This window comes from Lissotriton helveticus, chromosome 12, assembly GCF_964261635.1.
Source record: "Lissotriton helveticus chromosome 12, aLisHel1.1, whole genome shotgun sequence".
Taxonomy (NCBI): Eukaryota; Metazoa; Chordata; class Amphibia; order Caudata; family Salamandridae; genus Lissotriton; species Lissotriton helveticus.
In genome coordinates this window covers 131,356,238-131,377,469 of record NC_136073.1, presented here as the reverse complement: position 1 = coordinate 131,377,469, position 21,232 = coordinate 131,356,238, and the positions used below count along the sequence as shown (strand labels likewise).

Below are 21,232 nucleotides of genomic sequence, written 5' to 3'. Positions count from 1 at the left end.
TTTTACTTACATAGCATGATGCCCCTAGGACTACCTAGGGCCTACCTTAGGGGTTAATTATATGTAATAAAATTGGAGTTTAAGGCTTGGCAAGTAGTTTTAAATGACAAGTCGAAGTGGCAGTACACTGCAGCACAGGCACTGCAGTAGCAGGCTTGAGACAGGTTTGAAATGCTACTTCTTTGGGCGGCACAATCAGTCCCTGGGTATATGGTATACCACTTCACAAGGGGCTTTCAAGTCAATTAAATCTGTCAGTCAGGTATACTCCAATTACACACATGATTAGGGAAGAAGCACGTGCACTTCAGCACTGATTAGTAGCGATAAAGTGATCAGAGTCCTAAGGCCAACAAAAAGATACAGCAAAATGAGTAGGTGAAAAGCAATAAGGTAGGGTTGAGGCCACCTTAAGAATGCAAGGTCTAACAAACACAAACTAAGGATAACATGAGTAAAACATCAGGTTTCTCTACGGCATTTGGTGAGACAAGTGTGCCTTCTTTTATCTTCCATAAATGCAATCTTTCCCTAACCCCTTTATTATATAGCTCTTCAAGTAAAAAAGATAAAGCACTTACAAAGGAGCCTCAAATACTCAAAGATGGTAGACTTCTGTATTATGGGCCATAGACTAAAAGCAGCACGAAAACAGAGTGCAATAGGGTCCCAAAAACTTGAGTGCCACATGAGAGTATGCATGAAAGCCTATCCTTTTCCAAACTAGAGATATACTCATGCAATTTTTGTTTTTAGGAGAGAATGTGCCTGCTGAAAAAAACATTATTTTTAAAAAGTGCATTGCAGAATACCAGGAATTTGCTGTGGGACACCTTGAAAACTTTCATACAGATTATTTGCACAAAACTTACAGTCAGTTGTTGTGGCCGAGTGGTTAAGGCGAAGGACTAGAAAACCATTGGGGTATCTCTGCGCAGGTTCGAGTCCTGCCAACAACGAGAACATTTTTAACATCGGCTACAATTTCAGAAGTTAACCTTTAGAATTTCTTCCATGTCAGTTTTATAAATAGGTGGCTTATTTTGGTGTCACTATTGCCCTTTCACATATTTATTAACGCTACCCCTTTCATTTCTTTGCTATAACTCTCGTCCTACATTAGCGCTGGTGCAAACACTTCAAATTATTATACCCTGGCTCTCTCAGTCATACCATTCATGCACTTGAAACTTACTTTACCAATAAAAGAAGCAAATAGAAAAATAAAACAAAAGTGCTTGCTGGATTAGGCAAACACACTTCATAAAACTGCATTTTCTTTTCTATTCTCCCCGTGTTACAAGCTTAACTGCTCCCTGTGTAATTTCTCTTAGCCTGCTGTCACAGGAAGAGAATTTTATCTACAGGCTCTTTCCGTGTTTTTTTCCTAGTCTTTCTTTTCCTTTTCTTAGATTTGTAACTGTTCCTTTATGTGCTCTATTTAGGCGCCATTAATCTCATTTGAGCTACTTGTACCTGCTGCTGTTTTCTCCACACCTCATACTGCCTTTTCCCTCTTTCTCTCTTTCTCTGAGGTTGGTGGCTACTTTCCAAAGCTTCTGATGCCCCAATGTTCCTTCATCTTGTTGTCAGACGTGAATTGGAAAAGCAACCAAATTAACAAGCCTTTACCACTCATACATGGCAGAGGTTTATACTTTAATTCAATGAGCTAAGAAAAGCGTGTTGTGGGGCCCCTACGAGCCATGGTGCTTGCTTCATCATAATTAGGCACGCAGTCATTAGCCACAGCTCTGATCATGGGTCACTGAGGTCAGTTTCAATAATTCCTCAAAAACCTAACCATGCAGTCCCCCCTAACTGTGTAGTTATCTTGCTTTACTGCTGTTTGTGTGATTAGCTGGGAGGAGCTCATGGCAGCATCCTCCCTATAAAAGTGTAGATGGACGCCTCCTTAACTTTTTCTTGCTTCACATACAGATGGCTTGAGGAGGTACAGGGGAGATGCAGGTCTACTAGACAGAATAGAAGATCTGCACCAGGTAAGTTTCTCTGCATTGGTGTCCCATCACAGGCCCACAAGTGTATGTGTGATCTTTGACTCTTGTCAGTTCACAAGCAGGCGGCCAGGAAACAGTTTCAGCCTATCAACCACTGAGGAGACAAAGCCTTTGTATAAGGAATGAGGAAGCAATGAACACATTCAGCCTATCACAGGAGTTCCCTGAGTGTTCCGAATTATAAATTCTCCATGTCACTGTATGTTATTGAGCCCAAGTAGCTCGCCGTGATCGTATAGTGGATAGTACTCTGCGTTGTGGCCGCAGGAACCTCGGTTCGAATCCGAGATACGGCATTGTGGTTGGCAATGTCACGGCAGTTGGGTTTTTCTTTTACAAAATTACCAAATGTACCAGTTGTTTTTGTAAAATGTCTATTAAAAACAGATCCTTTAAAATATTTGAACAATCTAACGACAAATTATTTAAACACACATGATTATAAGATGTAGCCTTATTTTTGTTTTTAGGAGAGAATGTGCCTGCTGAAAAAAACATTATTTTTAAAAAGTGCATTGCAGAATACCAGGAATTTGCTGTGGGACACCTTGAAAACTTTCATACAGATCATTTGCACAAAACTTACAGTCAGTTTGGCTGAGTGGTTAAGGCAATGGACTAGAAATCCATTGGGGTCTCCCCACGCAGGTTCGAATCCTGCCAACAATGAGAAACTTTTTTATATCGGCTACAATTTCAGAAGTTAACCTTCAGAATTTCTTCCATGTCAGTTTTATAAATAGGTGGCTTATTTTGGTGTCACTATTGCCCTTTCACATATTTATTATCGCTACTCCTTTCATATCTTTGCTATAACTCTCGTCCTACATTAGCGCTGGTGCAAACACTTCAAACTATTATACCCTGGCTCTCTCAGTCATACCAATCATGCACTTGAAACTTACTTTACCAATAAAAGAAGCAAATAGAAAAATAAAACAAAAGTGCTTGCTGGATTAGGCAAACACACTTCATAAAACTGCATTTTCTTTTCTATTCTCCCCGTGTTACAAGCTTAACTGCTCCCTGTGTAATTTCTCTTAGCCTGCTGTCCCATGAAGAGAATTTTATCTACAGGCTCTTTCCGTGTTTTTTTCCTAGTCTTTCTTTCCCTTTTCTTAGATTTGTAACTGTTCCTTTACGTGCTCTATTTAGGCGACATTAATCTCATTTGAGCTCCTTGTACCTGCTGCTGTTTTCTCCACACCTCATACTGCCTTTTCTCTCTTTCTCTCTTTCTCTGAGGTTGGTGGCTACTTTCCAAAGCTTCTGATGCCCCAATGTTCCTTCATCTTGTTGTCAGACGTGAATTGGAAAAGCAACCAAATTAACAAGCCTTTACCACTCATACATGGCAGAGGTTTATACTTTAATTCAATGAGCTAAGAAAAGCGTGTTGTGGGGCCCCTATGAGCCATGGTGCTTGCTTCATCATAATTAGGCACGCAGTCATTAGCCACAGCTCTGATCATGGGTCACGGAGGTCAGTTTCAATAATTCCTCAAAAACCTAACCATGCAGTCCCCCCTAACTGTGTAGTTATCTTGCTTTACTGCTGTTTGTGTGATTAGCTGGGAGGAGCTCACGGCAGCATCCTCCCAATAAAAGTGTAGATGGACCGCTCCTTAACTCTTTCTTGCTTCATATACAGATGGCTTGAGGAGGTACAGGGGAGATGCAGGTCTACTAGACAGAATAGAAGATCTGCGCCAGGTGTGTTTCTCTGCATTGGTGTCCCATCACAGGCCCACAAGTGTATGTGTGATCTTTGACTCCTGGCAGTTCACAAGCAGGCGGCCAGGAAACGGTTTCAGCCTATCAACCACTGAGGAGACAAAGCCTTTGTATAAGGAATGAGGAAGCAATGAACACATTCAGCCTATCACAGGAGTTCCCTGAGTGTTCCGAATTATACATTCTCCATGTCACTGTATGTTATTGAGCCCAAGTAGCTCGCTGTGATCGTATAGTGGTTAGTACTCTGCGTTGTGGCCGCATCAACCTCGGTTTGAATCCGAGTCACGGCATTGTGGTTGGCAATGTCACGGCAGTTGGGTTTTTCTTTTACAAAATTACCAAATGTACCAGTTGTTTTTGTAAAATGTCTATTAAAAACAGATCCTTTAAAATATTTAAACGATCTAACGACAAATTATTTAAACACACATGATTATAAGATGTAGCTATATTGTACCTACTGACATAAATTATCGTTCTTGAACCTATTTGCGGTGGGGGGAACGGAGCTCTCCAAAATGCCAATCAGAATGCAGTTGCAGTTGAGTGACCTGTGTTGTGGCTGTCTAGAGGGAATGCACAAATGTAGCTGTCTCGCAGCCCAATCCAGACGTCAATTGGAGACAGGTTTTCAGGCAAATAGAGCAGTAAGTGCAGAGAAATGCTCACTCTCTAAAAATGGCATTTATAAAATAGTAAAGTTAAATCCAACCTCACCAGTAAATAGGATTTATCAATAAATAAATAAAGCTTCTCCTCTCTGATATGGAATTACCCCCCAAAAAGTATAAGGAAATACCCAATGCTAACCTATGAGAGGGGTAGACCTCACTGTAGTGAAAAATGTAATAGACTGTTTGGTACTACCAGGACATGCAAACTACCACAGTACATGTCTTACCTTTTACTTACATAGCATGATGCCCCTAGGACTACCTAGGGCCTACCTTAGGGGTTAATTATATGTAATAAAATTGGAGTTTAAGGCTTGGCAAGTAGTTTTAAATGACAAGTCGAAGTGGCAGTACACTGCAGCACAGGCACTGCAGTAGCAGGCTTGAGACAGGTTTGAAATGCTACTTCTTTGGGCGGCACAATCAGTCCCTGGGTATATGGTATACCACTTTACAAGGGGCTTTCAAGTCAATTAAATCTGTCAGTCAGGTATACTCCAATTACACACATGATTAGGGAAGAAGCACGTGCACTTCAGCACTGATTAGTAGCGATAAAGTGATCAGAGTCCTAAGGCCAACAAAAAGATACAGCAAAATGAGTAGGTGAAAAGCAATAAGGTAGGGTTGAGGCCACCTTAAGAATGCAAGGTCTAACAAACACAAACTAAGGATAACATGAGTAAAACATCAGGTTTATCTACGGCATTTGGTGAGACAAGTGTGCCTTCTTTTATCTTCCATAAATGCAATCTTTCCTTAACCCCTTTATTATATAGCTCTTCAAGTAAAAAAGATAAAGCACTTACAAAGGAGCCTCAAATACTCAAAGATGGTAGACTTCTGTAATATGGGCCATAGACTAAAAGCAGCACGAAAACAGAGTGCAATAGGGTCCCAAAAACTTGAGTGCCACATGAGAGTATGCATGAAAGCCTATCCTTTTCCAAACTAGAGATATACTCATGCAATTTTTGTTTTTAGGAGAGAATGTGCCTGCTGAAAAAAACATTATTTTTAAAAAGTGCATTGCAGAATACCAGGAATTTGCTGTGGGACACCTTGAAAACTTTCATACAGATCATTTGCACAAAACTTACAGTCAGTTTGGCTGAGTGGTTAAGGCAATGGACTAGAAATCCATTGGGGTCTCCCCGCGCAGGTTTGAATCCTGCCAACAATGAGAAACTTTTTTATATCGGCTACAATTTCAGAAGTTAACCTTCAGAATTTCTTCCATGTCAGTTTTATAAATAGGTGGCTTATTTTGGTGTCACTATTGCCCTTTCACATATTTATTATCGCTACCCCTTTCATATCTTTGCTATAACTCTCGTCCTACATTAGCGCTGGTGCAAACACTTCAAACTATTATACCCTGGCTCTCTCAGTCATACCAATCATGCACTTGAAACTTACTTTACCAATAAAAGAAGCAAATAGAAAAATAAAACAAAAGTGCTTGCTGGATTAGGCAAACACACTTCATAAAACTGCATTTTCTTTTCTATTCTCCCCGTGTTACAAGCTTAACTGCTCCCTGTGTAATTTCTCTTAGCCTGCTGTCCCATGAAGAGAATTTTATCTACAGGCTCTTTCCGTGTTTTTTTCCTAGTCTTTCTTTCCCTTTTCTTAGATTTGTAACTGTTCCTTTACGTGCTCTATTTAGGCGACATTAATCTCATTTGAGCTCCTTGTACCTGCTGCTGTTTTCTCCACACCTCATACTGCCTTTTCTCTCTTTCTCTCTTTCTCTGAGGTTGGTGGCTACTTTCCAAAGCTTCTGATGCCCCAATGTTCCTTCATCTTGTTGTCAGACGTGAATTGGAAAAGCAACCAAATTAACAAGCCTTTACCACTCATACATGGCAGAGGTTTATACTTTAATTCAATGAGCTAAGAAAAGCGTGTTGTGGGGCCCCTATGAGCCATGGTGCTTGCTTCATCATAATTAGGCACGCAGTCATTAGCCACAGCTCTGATCATGGGTCACGGAGGTCAGTTTCAATAATTCCTCAAAAACCTAACCATGCAGTCCCCCCTAACTGTGTAGTTATCTTGCTTTACTGCTGTTTGTGTGATTAGCTGGGAGGAGCTCACGGCAGCATCCTCCCAATAAAAGTGTAGATGGACCGCTCCTTAACTCTTTCTTGCTTCATATACAGATGGCTTGAGGAGGTACAGGGGAGATGCAGGTCTACTAGACAGAATAGAAGATCTGCGCCAGGTGTGTTTCTCTGCATTGGTGTCCCATCACAGGCCCACAAGTGTATGTGTGATCTTTGACTCCTGGCAGTTCACAAGCAGGCGGCCAGGAAACGGTTTCAGCCTATCAACCACTGAGGAGACAAAGCCTTTGTATAAGGAATGAGGAAGCAATGAACACATTCAGCCTATCACAGGAGTTCCCTGAGTGTTCCGAATTATACATTCTCCATGTCACTGTATGTTATTGAGCCCAAGTAGCTCGCTGTGATCGTATAGTGGTTAGTACTCTGCGTTGTGGCCGCATCAACCTCGGTTTGAATCCGAGTCACGGCATTGTGGTTGGCAATGTCACGGCAGTTGGGTTTTTCTTTTACAAAATTACCAAATGTACCGTTGTTTTTGTAAAATGTCTATTAAAAACAGATCCTTTAAAATATTTAAACGATCTAACGACAAATTATTTAAACACACATGATTATAAGATGTAGCTATATTGTACCTACTGACATAAATTATCGTTCTTGAACCTATTTGCGGTGGGGGGAACGGAGCTCTCCAAAATGCCAATCAGAATGCAGTTGCAGTTGAGTGACCTGTGTTGTGGCTGTCTAGAGGGAATGCACAAATGTAGCTGTCTCGCAGCCCAATCCAGACGTCAATTGGAGACAGGTTTTCAGGCAAATAGAGCAGTAAGTGCAGAGAAATGCTCACTCTCTAAAAATGGCATTTATAAAATAGTAAAGTTAAATCCAACCTCACCAGTAAATAGGATTTATCAATAAATAAATAAAGCTTCTCCTCTCTGATATGGAATTACCCCCCAAAAAGTATAAGGAAATACCCAATGCTAACCTATGAGAGGGGTAGACCTCACTGTAGTGAAAAATGTAATAGACTGTTTGGTACTACCAGGACATGCAAACTACCACAGTACATGTCTTACCTTTTACTTACATAGCATGATGCCCCTAGGACTACCTAGGGCCTACCTTAGGGGTTAATTATATGTAATAAAATTGGAGTTTAAGGCTTGGCAAGTAGTTTTAAATGACAAGTCGAAGTGGCAGTACACTGCAGCACAGGCACTGCAGTAGCAGGCTTGAGACAGGTTTGAAATGCTACTTCTTTGGGCGGCACAATCAGTCCCTGGGTATATGGTATACCACTTCACAAGGGGCTTTCAAGTCAATTAAATCTGTCAGTCAGGTATACTCCAATTACACACATGATTAGGGAAGAAGCACGTGCACTTCAGCACTGATTAGTAGCGATAAAGTGATCAGAGTCCTAAGGCCAACAAAAAGATACAGCAAAATGAGTAGGTGAAAAGCAATAAGGTAGGGTTGAGGCCACCTTAAGAATGCAAGGTCTAACAAACACAAACTAAGGATAACATGAGTAAAACATCAGGTTTCTCTACGGCATTTGGTGAGACAAGTGTGCCTTCTTTTATCTTCCATAAATGCAATCTTTCCCTAACCCCTTTATTATATAGCTCTTCAAGTAAAAAAGATAAAGCACTTACAAAGGAGCCTCAAATACTCAAAGATGGTAGACTTCTGTATTATGGGCCATAGACTAAAAGCAGCACGAAAACAGAGTGCAATAGGGTCCCAAAAACTTGAGTGCCACATGAGAGTATGCATGAAAGCCTATCCTTTTCCAAACTAGAGATATACTCATGCAATTTTTGTTTTTAGGAGAGAATGTGCCTGCTGAAAAAAACATTATTTTTAAAAAGTGCATTGCAGAATACCAGGAATTTGCTGTGGGACACCTTGAAAACTTTCATACAGATTATTTGCACAAAACTTACAGTCAGTTGTTGTGGCCGAGTGGTTAAGGCGAAGGACTAGAAAACCATTGGGGTATCTCTGCGCAGGTTCGAGTCCTGCCAACAACGAGAACATTTTTAACATCGGCTACAATTTCAGAAGTTAACCTTTAGAATTTCTTCCATGTCAGTTTTATAAATAGGTGGCTTATTTTGGTGTCACTATTGCCCTTTCACATATTTATTAACGCTACCCCTTTCATTTCTTTGCTATAACTCTCGTCCTACATTAGCGCTGGTGCAAACACTTCAAATTATTATACCCTGGCTCTCTCAGTCATACCATTCATGCACTTGAAACTTACTTTACCAATAAAAGAAGCAAATAGAAAAATAAAACAAAAGTGCTTGCTGGATTAGGCAAACACACTTCATAAAACTGCATTTTCTTTTCTATTCTCCCCGTGTTACAAGCTTAACTGCTCCCTGTGTAATTTCTCTTAGCCTGCTGTCACAGGAAGAGAATTTTATCTACAGGCTCTTTCCGTGTTTTTTTCCTAGTCTTTCTTTTCCTTTTCTTAGATTTGTAACTGTTCCTTTATGTGCTCTATTTAGGCGCCATTAATCTCATTTGAGCTACTTGTACCTGCTGCTGTTTTCTCCACACCTCATACTGCCTTTTCCCTCTTTCTCTCTTTCTCTGAGGTTGGTGGCTACTTTCCAAAGCTTCTGATGCCCCAATGTTCCTTCATCTTGTTGTCAGACGTGAATTGGAAAAGCAACCAAATTAACAAGCCTTTACCACTCATACATGGCAGAGGTTTATACTTTAATTCAATGAGCTAAGAAAAGCGTGTTGTGGGGCCCCTACGAGCCATGGTGCTTGCTTCATCATAATTAGGCACGCAGTCATTAGCCACAGCTCTGATCATGGGTCACTGAGGTCAGTTTCAATAATTCCTCAAAAACCTAACCATGCAGTCCCCCCTAACTGTGTAGTTATCTTGCTTTACTGCTGTTTGTGTGATTAGCTGGGAGGAGCTCATGGCAGCATCCTCCCTATAAAAGTGTAGATGGACGCCTCCTTAACTTTTTCTTGCTTCACATACAGATGGCTTGAGGAGGTACAGGGGAGATGCAGGTCTACTAGACAGAATAGAAGATCTGCACCAGGTAAGTTTCTCTGCATTGGTGTCCCATCACAGGCCCACAAGTGTATGTGTGATCTTTGACTCTTGTCAGTTCACAAGCAGGCGGCCAGGAAACAGTTTCAGCCTATCAACCACTGAGGAGACAAAGCCTTTGTATAAGGAATGAGGAAGCAATGAACACATTCAGCCTATCACAGGAGTTCCCTGAGTGTTCCGAATTATAAATTCTCCATGTCACTGTATGTTATTGAGCCCAAGTAGCTCGCCGTGATCGTATAGTGGATAGTACTCTGCGTTGTGGCCGCAGGAACCTCGGTTCGAATCCAAGATACGGCATTGTGGTTGGCAATGTAACGGCAGTTGGGTTTTTCTTTTACAGAATTACCAAATGTACCAGTTGTTTTTGTAAAATGTCTATTAAAAACAGATCCTTTAAAATATTTAAACGATCTAACGACAAATTATTTAAACACACGTGATTATAAGATGTAGCTATATTGTACCTACTGACATAATTTATCGTTCTTGAACCTATTTGCGGTGGGGGGAATGGAGCTCTCCCCCATGCCAATCAGAATGCAGATGAATGCAGTTGCAGTTGAGTGACCTGTGTTGTGGCTGTCTAGAAGGAATGCACAAATGTAGCTGTCTCGCAGCCCAATCCAGACGTCAGTTGGAGACAGGTTTTCAGGCAAATAGAGCAGTAGGTGCAGAGAAATGCTCACTCACTAAAAATTGCATTTATAAAATAGTAAAGTTAAATCCAACCTCACCAGTAAATAGGATTTATCAATAAATAAATAAAGCTTCTCCTCTCTGATATGGAATTACCCCCCAAAAAGTATAAGGGAATACCCAATGCTAACCTATGAGAGGGGCAGACCTCACCGTAGTGAAAAATGTAATAGACTGTTTGGTACTACCAGGACATGCAAACTACCACAGTACATGTCTTACCTTTTACTTACATAGCATGATGCCCCTAGGACTACCTAGGGCCTACCTTTTGGTTAATTATATGTAATAAAATTGGAGTTTAAGGCTTGGCAAGTAGTTTTAAATGGCAAGTCGAAGTGGCAGTACACTGCAGCACAGGCACTGCAGTAGCAGGCTTGAGACAGGTTTGAAATGCTACTTCTTTGGGCGGCACAATCAGTCCCTGGGTATATGGTATACCACTTTACAAGGTGCTTTCAAGTCAATTAAATCTGTCAGTCAGGTATACTCCAATTACACACATGATTAGGGAAGAAGCATGTGCACTTCAGCACTGATTAGTAGCGATAAAATGATCACAGTCCTAAGGCCAACAAAAAGATACAGCAAAATGTGTAGGTGAAAAGCAATAAGGTAGGGTTGAGGCCATCTTAAGAATGCAAGGTCTAACAAAAACAAACTAAGGATAACATGAGTAAAACATCAGGTTTCTCTACGGCATTTGGTGAGACAAGTGTGCCTTCTTTTATCTTCCATAAATGCAATCTTTCCCTGACCCCTTTATTATATAGCTCTTCAAGTAAAAAAGATAAAGCACTTACAAAGGAGCCTCAAATACTCAAAGATGGTAGACTTCTGTAATATGGGCCATAGACTAAAAGCAGCACGAAAACAGAGTGCAATACGGTCCCAAAAACTTGAGTGCCACATGAGAGTATGCATGAAAACCTATCCTTTTCCAAACTAGAGATATACTCATGCAATTTTTGTTTTTAGGAGAGAATGTGCCTGCTGAAAAAAACATTATTTAAAAAAGTGCATTGCAGAATACCAGGAATTTGCTGTGGGACACATTGAAAACTTTCATACAGATTATTTGCACAAGATTTACAGTGAGTTGTTGTGGCCTAGTGGTTAAGGCGATGGACTAGAAATTCATTGGGGTCTCCCTGCGCAGGTTCGAATCCTGCCAACAACAAGAACCTTTTTAACATCCGCTACAATTTCAGAAGTTAACCTTTAGAATTTCTTCCATGTCAGTTTTATAAATAGGTGGCTTATTTTGGTGTCACTATTGCCCTTTCACATATTTATTATCGCTACCCCTTTCATATCTTTGCTATAACTCTCGTCCTACATTAGTGCTGGTGCAAACACTTCAAATTATTATACCCTGGCTCTCTCAGTCATACCATTCATGCACTTGAAACTTACTTTACCAATAAAAGAAGCAAATAGAAAAATAAAACAAAAGTGCTTGCTGGATTAGGCAAACACACTTCATAAAACTGCATTTTCTTTTCTATTCTCCCCGTGTTACAAGCTTAACTGCTCCCAGTGTAATTTCTCTTAGCCTGCTGTCCCAGGAAGAGAATTTTATCTACAGGCTCTTTCCGTGTTTTTTTCCTAGTCTTTCTTTCCCTTTTCTTAGATTTGTAACTGTTCCTTTATGTGCTCTATTTAGGCGCCATTAATCTCATTTGAGCTCCTTGTACCTGCTGCTGTTTTCTCCACACCTCATACTGCCTTTTCCCTCTTTCTCTCTTTCTCTGAGGTTGGTGGCTACTTCCAAAGCTTCTGATGCCCCAATGTTCCTTCATCTTGTTGTCAGACGTGAATTGGAAAAGCAACCAAATTAACAAGCCTTTACCACTCATACATGGCAGAGTTTATACTTTAATTCAATGAGCTAAGAAAAGCGTGTTGTGGGGCCCCTACGAGCCATGGTGCTTGCTTCATCATAATTAGGCACGCAGTCATTAGCCACAGCTCTGATCATGGGTCACTGAGGTCAGTTTCAATAATTCCTCAAAAACCTAACCATGCAGTCCCCCCTAACTGTGTAGTTATCTTGCTTTACTGCTGTTTGTGTGATTAGCTGGGAGGAGCTCATGGCAGCATCCTCCCTATAAAAGTGTATATGGACCGCACCTTAACTTTTTCTTGCTTCACATACAGATGGCTTGAGGAGGTACAGGGGAGATGCAGGTCTAATAGACAGAATAGAAGATCTGCGCCAGGTGTGTTTCTCTCTATTGGTGTCCCATCACAGGCCCACAAGTGTATGTGTGATCTTTCACTTCTGGCAGTTCACAAGCAGGCGGCCAGGAAACAGATTCAGCCTATCAACCACTGAGGAGACAAAGCCTTTGTATAAGGAATGAGGAAGCAATGAACACATTCAGCCTATCACAGGAGTTCCCTGAATGTTCCGAATTATAAATTCTCCATGTCACTGTATGTTATTGAGCCCAAGTAGCTCGCTGTGATCGTATAGAGGTTATTACTCTGCGTTGTGGCCGCAGCAACCTTGGTTCGAATCCGAGTCACAGCATTGTGGTTGGCAATGTCACGGCAGTTGGGTTTTTCTTTTACAGAATTACCAAATGTACCAGTTGTTTTTGTAAAATGTCTATTAAAAACAGATCCTTTAAAATATTTAAACGATCTAACGACAAATTATTTAAACACACATGATTATAAGATGTAGCTATATTGTACCTACAGACATAAATTATCGTTCTTGAACCTATTTGCGGTGGGGGGGATGGAGCTCTCCCCCATGCCAATCAGAATGCAGTTGCAGTTGAGTGACCTGTGTTGTGGCTGTCTAGAGGGAATGCACAAATGTAGCTGTCTCGCAGCCCAATCCAGACGTCAATTGGAGACAGGTTTTCCGGCAAATAGAGCAGTAAGTGCAGAGAAATGCTCACTCTCTAAAAATGGCATTTATAAAATAGTAAAGTTAAATCCAACCTCACCAGTAAATAGGATTTATCAATAAATAAATAAAGCTTCTCCTCTCTGATATGGAATTACCCCCCAAAAAGTATAAGGGAATACCCAATGCTAACCTATGTGAGGGGTAGACCTCACTGTAGTGAAAAATGTAATAGACTGCTTGGTACTACCAGGACATGCAAACTACCACAGTACATGTCTTACCTTTTACTTACATAGCATGATGCCCCTAGGACTACCTAGGGCCTACCTTAGGGGTTAATTATATGTAATAAAATTGGAGTTTAAGGCTTGGCAAGTAGTTTTAAATGGCAAGTCGAAGTGGCAGTACACTGCAGCACAGGCACTGCAGTAGCAGGCTTGAGACAGGTTTGAAATGCTACTTCTTTGGGCGGCACAATCAGTCCCTGGGTATATGGTATACCACTTTACAAGGGGCTTTCAAGTCAATGAAATCTGTCAGTCAGGTATACTCCAATTACACACATGATTAGGGAAGAAGCATGTGCACTTCAGCACTGATTAGTAGCGATAAAGTGATCACAGTCCTAAGGCCAACAAAAAGATACAGCAAAATGTGTAGGTGAAAAGCAATAAGGTAGGGTTGAGGCCATCTTAAGAATGCAAGGTCTAACAAAAACAAACTAAGGATAACATGAGTAAAACATCAGGTTTCTCTACGGCATTTGGTGAGACAAGTGTGCCTTCTTTTATCTTCCATAAATGCAATCTTTCCCTGACCCCTTTATTATATAGCTCTTCAAGTAAAAAAGATAAAGCACTTACAAAGGAGCCTCAAATACTCAAAGATGGTAGACTTCTGTAATATGGGCCATAGACTAAAAGCAGCACGAAAACAGAGTGCAATAGGGTCCCAAAAACTTGAGTGCCACATGAGAGTATGCATGAAAACCTATCCTTTTCCAAACTAGAGATATACTCATGCAATTTTTGTTTTTAGGAGAGAATGTGCCTGCTGAAAAAAACATTATTTTAAAAAAGTGCATTGCAGAATACCAGGAATTTGCTGTGGGACACCTTGAAAACTTTCATACAGATTATTTGCACAAAACTTACAGTGAGTTGTTGTGGCCGAGTGGTTAAGGCGATGGACTAGAAATTCATTGGGGTCTCCCTGCGCAGGTTCGAATCCTGCCAACAACGAGAACCTTTCTAACATCTGCTACAATTTCAGAAGTTAACCTTTAGAATTTCTTCCATGTCAGTTTTATAAATAAGTGGCTTATTTTGGTGTCACTATTGCCCTTTCACATATTTATTATCGCTACCCCTTTCATATCTTTGCTATAACTCTCGTCCTACATTAGTGCTGGTGCAAACACTTCAAATTATTATACCCTGGCTCTCTCAGTCATACCATTCATGCACTTGAAACTTACTTTACCAATAAAAGAAGCAAATAGAAAAATAAAACAAAAGTGCTTGCTGGATTAGGCAAACACACTTCATAAAACTGCATTTTCTTTTCTATTCTCCCCGTGTTACAAGCTTAACTGCTCCCTGTGTAATTTCTCTTAGCCTGCTGTCCCAGGAAGAGAATTTTATCTACAGGCTCTTTCCGTGTTTTTTTCCTAGTCTTTCTTTTCCTTTTCTTAGATTTGTAACTGTTCCTTTATTTGCTCTATTTAGGCGCCATTAATCTCATTTGAGCTCCTTGTAACTGCTGCTGTTTTCTTCACACCTCATACTGCCTTTTCCCTCTTTCTCTCTTTCTCTGAGGTTGGTGGCTACTTTCCAAAGCTTCTGATGCCCCAATGTTCCTTCATCTTATTGTCAGACGTGAATTGGAAAGGAACCAAATTAACAAGCCTTTACCACTCATACATGGCAGAGGTTTATACTTTAATTCAATGAGCTAAGAAAAGCGTGTTGTGGGGCCCCTACGAGCCATGGTGCTTGCTTCATCATAATTAGGCACGCAGTCATTAGCCACAGCTCTGATCATGGGTCACTGAGGTCAGTTTCAATAATTCCTCAAAAACCTAACCATGCAGTCCCCCCTAACTGTGTAGGTATCTTGCTTTACTGCTGTTTGTGTGATTAGCTGGGAGGAGCTCATGGCAGCATCCTCCCTATAAAAGTGTATATGGACCGCTCCTTAACTTTTTCTTGCTTCACATACAGATGGCTTGAGGAGGTACAGGGGAGATGCAGGTCTACTAGACAGAATAGAAGATCTGCGCCAGGTGTGTTTGCCTGCATTGGTGTCCCATCACATGCCCACAAGTGTATGTGTGATCTTTGACTCCTGTCAGTTCACAAGCAGGCGGCCAGGAAACAGTTTCAGCCTATCAACCACTGAGGAGACAAAGCCTTTGTATAAGGAATGAGGAAGCAATGAACACATTCAGCCTATCACAGGAGTTCCCTGAGTGTTCCGAATTATAAATTCTCCATGTCACTGTATGTTATTGAGCCCAAGTAGCTCGCCGTGATCGTATAGTGGATAGTACTCTGCGTTGTGGCCGCAGGAACCTCGGTTCGAATCCGAGACACGGCATTGTGGTTGGCAATGTAACGGCAGTTGGGTTTTTCTTTTACAGAATTACCAAATGTACCAGTTGTTTTTGTAAAATGTCTATTAAAAACAGATCCTTTAAAATATTTAAACGATCTAACGACAAATTATTTAAACACACGTGATTATAAGATGTAGCTATATTGTACCTACTGACATAATTTATCGTTCTTGAACCTATTTGCGGTGGGGGGAATGGAGCTCTCCCCCATGCCAATCAGAATGCAGATGAATGCAGTTGCAGTTGAGTGACCTGTGTTGTGGCTGTCTAGAAGGAATGCACAAATGTAGCTGTCTCGCAGCCCAATCCAGACGTCAGTTGGAGACAGGTTTTCAGGCAAATAGAGCAGTAGGTGCAGAGAAATGCTCACTCTCTAAAAATGGCATTTATAAAATAGTAAAGTTAAATCCAACCTCACCAGTAAATAGGATTTATCAATAAATAAATAAAGCTTCTCCTCTCTGATATGGAATTACCCCCCAAAAAGTATAAGGGAATACCCAATGCTAACCTATGAGAGGGGCAGACCTCACAGTAGTGAAAAATGTAATAGACTGTTTGGTACTACCAGGACATGCAAACTACCACAGTACATGTCTTACCTTTTACTTACATAGCATGATGCCCCTAGGACTACCTAGGGCCTACCTTTTGGTTAATTATATGTAATAAAATTGGAGTTTAAGGCTTGGCAAGTAGTTTTAAATGGCAAGTCGAAGTGGCAGTACACTGCAGCACAGGAACTGCAGTAGCAGGCTTGAGACAGGTTTGAAATGCTACTTCTTTGGGCGGCACAATCAGTCCCTGGGTATATGGTATACCACTTTACAAGGGGCTTTCAAGTCAATTAAATCTGTCAGTCAGGTATACTCCAATTACACACATGATTAGGGAAGAAGCATGTGCACTTCAGCACTGATTAGTAGCGATAAAGTGATCACAGTCCTAAGGCCAACAAAAAGATACAGCAAAATGTGTAGGTGAAAAGCAATAAGGTAGGGTTGAGGCCATCTTAAGAATGCAAGGTCTAACAAAAACAAACTAAGGATAACATGAGTAAAACATCAGGTTTCTCTACGGCATTTGGTGAGACAAGTGTGCCTTCTTTTATCTTCCATAAATGCAATCTTTCCCTGACCCCTTTATTATATAGCTCTTCAAGTAAAAAAGATAAAGCACTTACAAAGGAGCCTCAAATACTCAAAGATGGTAGACTTCTGTAATATGGGCCATAGACTAAAAGCAGCACGAAAACAGAGTGCAATAGGGTCCCAAAAACTTGAGTGCCACATGAGAGTATGCATGAAAACCTATCCTTTTCCAAACTAGAGATATACTCATGCAATTTTTGTTTTTAGGAGAGAATGTGCCTGCTGAAAAAAACATTATTTTAAAAAAGTGCATTGCAGAATACCAGGAATTTGCTGTGGGACACCTTGAAAACTTTCATACAGATTATTTGCACAAAACTTACAGTGAGTTGTTGTGGCCGAGTGGTTAAGGCGATGGATTAGAAATTCATTGGGGTCTCCCTGCGCAGGTTCGAATCCTGCCAACAAAGAGAACCTTTCTAACATCTGCTACAATTTCAGAAGTTAACCTTTAGAATTTCTTCCATGTCAGTTTTATAAATAGGTGGCTTATTTTGGTGTCACTATTGCCCTTTCACATATTTATTATCGCTACCCCTTTCATATCTTTGCTATAACTCTCGTCCTACATTAGTGCTGGTGCAAACACTTCAAATTATTATACCCTGGCTCTCTCAGTCACACCATTCATGCACTTGAAACTTACTTTACCAATAAAAGAAGCAAATAGAAAAATAAAACAAAAGTGCTTGCTGGATTAGGCAAACACACTTCATAAAACTGCATTTTCTTTTCTATTCTCCCCGTGTTACAAGCTTAACTGCTCCCTGTGTAATTTCTCTTAGCCTGCTGTCCCATGAAGAGAATTTTATCTACAGGCTCTTTCCGTGTTTTTTTCCTAGTCTTTCTTTTCCTTTTCTTAGATTTGTAACTGTTCCTTTATTTGCTCTATTTAGGCGCCATTAATCTCATTTGAGCTCCTTGTAACTGCTGCTGTTTTCTTCACACCTCATACTGCCTTTTCCCTCTTTCTCTCTTTCTCTGAGGTTGGTGGCTACTTTCCAAAGCTTCTGATGCCCCAATGTTCCTTCATCTTATTGTCAGACGTGAATTGGAAAGGAACCAAATTAACAAGCCTTTACCACTCATACATGGCAGAGGTTTATACTTTAATTCAATGAGCTAAGAAAAGCGTGTTGTGGGGCCCCTACGAGCCATGGTGCTTGCTTCATCATAATTAGGCACGGAGTCATTAGCCACAGCTCTGATCATGGGTCACTGAGGTCAGTTTCAATAATTCCTCAAAAACCTAACCATGCAGTCCCCCTTAACTGTGTAGTTATCTTGCTTTACTGCTGTTTGTGTGATTAGCTGGGAGGAGCTCATGGCAGCATCCTCCCTATAAAAGTGTATATGGACCGCTCCTTAACTTTTTCTTGCTTCACATACAGATGGCTTGAGGAGGTACAGGGGAGATGCAGGTCTACTAGACAGAATAGAAGATCTGCGCCAGGTGTGTTTGCCTGCATTGGTGTCCCATCACATGCCCACAAGTGTATGTGTGATCTTTGACTCCTGTCAGTTCACAAGCAGGCGGCCAGGAAACAGTTTCAGCCTATCAACCACTGAGGAGACAAAGCCTTTGTATAAGGAATGAGGAAGCAATGAACACATTCAGCCTATCACAGGAGTTCCCTGAGTGTTCAGAATTATAAATTCTCCATGTCACTGTATGTTATTGAGCCCAAGTAGCTCGCCGTGATCGTATAGTGGTTAGTACTCTGCGTTGTGGCTGCAGCAACCTCGGTTTGAATCTGAGTCATGGCATTGTGGTTGGCAATGTCACGGCAGTTGGTTTTTTCTTTTACAGAATTACCAAATGTACCAGTTGTTTTTGTAAAATGTCTATTAAAAACAGATCCTTTAAAATATTTAAACGATCTAACGACAAATTATTTAAACACACATGATTATAAGATGTAGCTATATTGTACCTACTGACATAAATTATCGTTCTTGAACCTATTTGCGGTGGGGGGAATGGAGCTCTCCCCCATGCCAATCAGAATGCAGATGAATGCAGTTGCAGTTGAGTGACCTGTGTTGTGGCTGTCTAGAGGGAATGCACAAATGTAGCTGTCTCGCAGCCCAATCCAGACGTCAATTGGAGACAGGTTTTCAGGCAAATAGAGCAGTAAGTGCAGAGAAATGCTCACTCTCTAAAAATGGCATTTATAAAATAGTAAAGTTAAATCCAACCTCACCAGTAAATAGGATTTATCAATAAATAAATAAAGCTTCTCCTCTCTGATATGGAATTACCCCCAAAAAGTATAAGGCAATACCCAATGCTAACCTATGAGAGGGGCAGACCTCACAGTAGTGAAAAATGTAATAGACTGTTTGGTACTACCAGGACATGCAAACTACCACAGTACATGTCTTACCTTTTACTTACATAGCATGATGCCCCTAGGACTACCTAGGGCCTACCTTTTGGTTAATTATATGTAATAAAATTGGAGTTTAAGGCTTGGCAAGTAGTTTTAAATGGCAAGTTGAAGTGGCAGTACACTGCAGCACAGGCACTGCAGTAGCAGGCTTGAGACAAGTTTGAAATTCTACTTCTTTGGGCGGCACAATCAGTCCCTGGGTATATGGTATACCACTTTACAAGGGAGATTTCAAGTCAATTAAATCTGTCAGTAAGGTATACTCCAATTACAAACATGATTAGGGAACAAGCACGTGCACTTCAGCACTGATTAGTAGCGATAAAGTGATCAGAGTCCTAAGGCCTACAAAAAGATACAGCAAAATGCGTAGGTGAAAAGCAATAAGGTAGGGTTGAGGCCACCTTAAGAATGCAAGGTCTAACAAAAACAAACTAAGGATAACATGAGTAAAACATCAGGTTTCTCTACGGCATTTGGTGAGACAAGTGTGCCTTCTTTTATCTTCCGTAAATGCAATCTTTCCCTGACCCCTTTATTATATAGCTCTTCAAGTAAAAAAGATAAAGCACTTACAAAGGAGCCTCAAATACTCAAAGATGGTAGACTTCTGTAATATGGGCCATAGACTAAAAGCAGCACGAAAACAGAGTGCAATAGGGTCCCAAAAACTTGAGTGCCACATGAGAGTATGCATGAAAGCCTATCCTTTTCCAAACTAGAGATATACCCATGCAATTTTTGTTTTTAGGAGAGAATGTGCCTGCTGAAAAAAACATTATTTTAAAAAAGTGCATTGCAGAATACCAGGAATTTGCTGTGGGACACCTTGAAAACTTTCATACAGATTATTTGCACAAAACTTACAGTCAGTTGTTGTGTCCGAGTGGTTAAGGCGATGGACTAGAAATCCATTGGGGTCTCCCTGCGCAGGTTCGAATCCTGACAACAACGAGAAACTTTTTAACATCGGCTACAATTTCAGAAGTTAACCTTTAGAATTTCTTCCATGTCAGTTTTATAAATAGGTGGATTATTTTGGTGTCACTATTGCCCTTTCACATATTTATTATCGCTACCCCTTTCATATCTTTGCTATAACTCTCGTCCTACATTAGCGCTGGTGCAAACACTTCAAATTATTATACCCTGGCTCTCTCAGTCATACCATTCATGCACTTGAAACTTACTTTACCAATAAAAGAAGCAAATAGAAAAATAAAACAAAAGTGCTTGCTGGATTAGGCAAACACACTTCATAAAACTGCATTTTCTTTTCTATTCTCCCCGTGTTACAAGCTTAACTGCTCCCTGTGTAATTTCTCTTAGCCTGCTGTCCCAGGAAGAGAATTTTATCTACAGGCTCTTTCCGTGTTTTTTTCCTAGTCTTTCTTTCCCTTTTCTTAGATTTGTAACTGTTCCTTTATGTGCTCTATTTAGGCGCCATTAATCTCATTTGAGCTCCTTGTACCTGCTGCTGTTTTCTCCACACCTCATACTGCCTTTTCCCTCTTTCTCTCTTTCTCTGAGGTTGGTGGCTACTTTCCAAAGCTTCTGATGCCCCAATGTTCCTTCATCTTGTTGTCAGACGTGAATTGGAAAAGCAACCAAATTAACAAGCCTTTACCACTCATACATGGCAGAGGTTTATACTTTAATTCAATGAGCTAAGAAAAGCGTGTTGTGGGGCCCCTACGAGCCATGGTGCTTGCTTCATCATAATTAGGCACGCAGTCATTAGCCACAGCTCTGATCATGGGTCACTGAGGTCAGTTTCAATAATTCCTCAAAAACCTAACCATGCAGTCCCCCCTAACTGTGTAGTTATCTTGCTTTACTGCTGTTTGTGTGATTAGCTGGGAGGAGCTCATGGCAGCATCCTCCCTATAAAAGTGTAGATGGACC

At 40.7% G+C, this 21,232-nt stretch overlaps 6 non-coding genes across 6 annotated transcripts; all 6 read left to right on the top strand.

The window, feature by feature from the left end:
* The first annotated feature begins 877 nt into the window (after nt 1-877).
* On the top strand, nt 878-959 carry TRNAS-AGA (transfer RNA serine (anticodon AGA)). Its single transcript has one exon. It is a non-coding gene; the product is annotated as a tRNA-Ser (tRNA).
* Nucleotides 960-8,461: 7,502 nt separating this feature from the next.
* On the top strand, nt 8,462-8,543 carry TRNAS-AGA (transfer RNA serine (anticodon AGA)). Its single transcript has one exon. It is a non-coding gene; the product is annotated as a tRNA-Ser (tRNA).
* Nucleotides 8,544-11,398: 2,855 nt separating this feature from the next.
* Nucleotides 11,399-11,480, top strand: TRNAS-AGA (transfer RNA serine (anticodon AGA)). Its single transcript has one exon. It is a non-coding gene; the product is annotated as a tRNA-Ser (tRNA).
* A 2,845-nt stretch (nt 11,481-14,325) lies between these two features.
* On the top strand, nt 14,326-14,407 carry TRNAS-AGA (transfer RNA serine (anticodon AGA)). The gene has a single exon. It is a non-coding gene; the product is annotated as a tRNA-Ser (tRNA).
* Nucleotides 14,408-17,262: 2,855 nt separating this feature from the next.
* Nucleotides 17,263-17,344, top strand: TRNAS-AGA (transfer RNA serine (anticodon AGA)). Its single transcript has one exon. It is a non-coding gene; the product is annotated as a tRNA-Ser (tRNA).
* Nucleotides 17,345-20,199: 2,855 nt separating this feature from the next.
* Nucleotides 20,200-20,281, top strand: TRNAS-AGA (transfer RNA serine (anticodon AGA)). The gene has a single exon. It is a non-coding gene; the product is annotated as a tRNA-Ser (tRNA).
* The last annotated feature ends 951 nt before the right edge of the window (nt 20,282-21,232 follow it).